General features: G+C 41.2%; 1 pseudogene; it reads left to right on the top strand.

The window, feature by feature from the left end:
* Nucleotides 1-483: 483 nt before the first annotated feature.
* On the top strand, nt 484-1,530 carry LOC123847630 (bifunctional methylenetetrahydrofolate dehydrogenase/cyclohydrolase, mitochondrial-like; annotated as a pseudogene).
* Nucleotides 1,531-2,351: the final 821 nt, after the last annotated feature.

Genomic DNA, 2,351 nt, shown 5'->3' with positions numbered 1-2,351 from the left:
ATTAATCAAAATGTCTAATGTTTCACTTCTCCAAAACCAGCTTTATAGGATATGGATCCTATAAACACTCCAGAAGCTATACCATTTAGCCTTGATCTCAGCAACTGCCCTTTAACACAAAACTCTGAATCTCCCACATCTGAAGCTACTCGCACCGAGCCATTAGTCAACATTTAAGAATCTACTGGGCAACACCCTACTGATAAAGCTAAAGTAAAAATTTTTAATGTTTGAAATAGGACCCATTAGTCTCAGCATATAAACTCGTGCATGCCATAAATGTAAGGTTGAGACTATAAAAAGTGCTGATGTCAAAACTATTTTACATCTATAATGTTTACATGAAGCATCTCAACACGGAAAATTAAAATAAACTACAGGCATAGATACTAGCAAAATGTTCAGCATGTTTTGGGTAGTTAACACAGATTAACAACATAAGTAAAAGGACACATTAGTCTGATGAGGACATCAGTGTGGGCGATGGCTGCCGCTTCCCTGGTGTTCACATTGGCCACCCGGGTGCTCTGGCCCACACAGAGCTGCCGCCTCTGCCATCAGCCCTTCCACCTCTTGGCAGTTGGAACTTAAGCTGTTGTCACTTCTGGAAGGAAACTTGCCCAGCAGATCAAGCAGGAAGTGCAGCAGGAGGTGGAAGAATGGGTGGCATTGGGTGACAAGCGGCCACACCTGCATGGTTCTGGTTGGTGAGAATCCTGCAAGTCACTCCTACATCCTCAACAAAACCAAGGCAGCTGCAGAAGTGGGAATCAACAGTGAGACAATTGTGAAACCAGCTTCAGTTTCCGAGGAAGAACTGTTGAATTTAATCAATAATCTAAATAATGATGGTAACACAGATGGCCTCCTTGTTCAGCTGCCTCTTCCAGGGCACACTGAAGAGAGAAAGATCTGCAATGCTGTTTCTCCAGACAAGGATGTTGATGGCTTTCATGTAATTAATGTAGGACAAACATGATTAGACCAGTATTCCATGTTATCAGCTACCCATGGGGTGTCTGGAAAATAATTAGATGAACTAGCATTCCAACCCTAGGGATGGAAAGTGGAAGGTGGCTGGGAGGTCAAAAAATGCTGGAATGCCCATTGCAAAGCTACTACACACAGATGGGGTGCATGAAAATCCTGGAGGTGATGTCACTGTTAAAATATTTTGATACACTCCCAAAGAGCAACTGAAGAAACCTACAGTTCTTGCAGGCATTGTGGTCTCTGCTGCAGACAGTCCAAATCTGATCACAGCAGATATGAACAAGGAGGGAGCAGCAGTCATCCATCTGGGAATAAATAGAGTTCAAGATCCCATAACTGCTAAACCCAAGTTGGTTGGAGATGTGGGTTTTGAAAGAGTCAGAAAGAAAGCTGGTTACATCACTCCATTCCCTGGGGGTGTTGGTCCCATGGCAGTGGCGATACTGATGAAGAATAATTATTGCTGCAAAAAAGGCACTGAGGCTTGAAGAGCAGGAAGTATTAAAGCCTAAGGAGCGTGGAGTAGCAACAAATTAACTGTTGCCTTCTGTGATGAAGAACACTCCAAGCCAGTTCAAGAGGCAAAAGAGGCCAACAGAAATGCAATGGTTTTTTATGTATTTTACTGAAATGGTTTAGAATGATGCTTTGTATTTACTGAAAGCTTAAATGGGTGGGTGTTTGTGCACATAGCTCTGCAGTACCTCACCACGGAGCACGACAGTATCATGCTGGGTGGTATGATCCAGCCAAGAGAAGCCATTACCCTACTGATTAACATGGAGGACATTGTCTTGTTGAAAATGGATACTTACCTTTGTCAAGCCACTTCAGTTAAAATCTGCCTTTTCTAGGATTGCATTTCCCAGGAGCGATTCCAATAAAAGTTGATACTCACTTTAGGTCCCAAACCTTTCAAGTTCAACTGGTCAAACCAAAGGAAAAATGTAGCTAGAGAAAATTAGGGAAAAGGTAAAAAGGAAGAGATGGAAATTGAGTAGAAAAAAATTACTCTAATTTTTACATATTGTATGTAAAAACTACATGTTAATGGTGTTCTGAGCTGTTATGCCATGGCTTAGTCATTGGGAAAATGTTCAGGGTTGTTCCACATACTGTAAGCCTCATTTTAGTTACATTCATGAGGTTTCCCAAATTTTGTTCTAGGATTGAAAGGCTTATTTTATAGATTATTTGTGTGTATTATCATATCTGGCTTTTCCTACACCCTTAAACTTAATCATTACATCTTTGTACTGATGGGGGTGACTGTATAGTCTCCTTGGTATATCCCAAAACCTATTTTTGATAAACAAAACTTGGGCTGGATAATCATTAGGGCAGCTTGTATAAGTACG

Source organism: Mirounga angustirostris, unplaced genomic scaffold (genome assembly GCF_029215605.1).
Source record: "Mirounga angustirostris isolate CCGP_5_RB_7025 unplaced genomic scaffold, mMirAng1.0.hap1 SCAF_2, whole genome shotgun sequence".
Classification (NCBI taxonomy): Eukaryota; Metazoa; Chordata; class Mammalia; order Carnivora; family Phocidae; genus Mirounga; species Mirounga angustirostris.
This window is presented reverse-complemented; position numbering and strand designations above follow the sequence as displayed.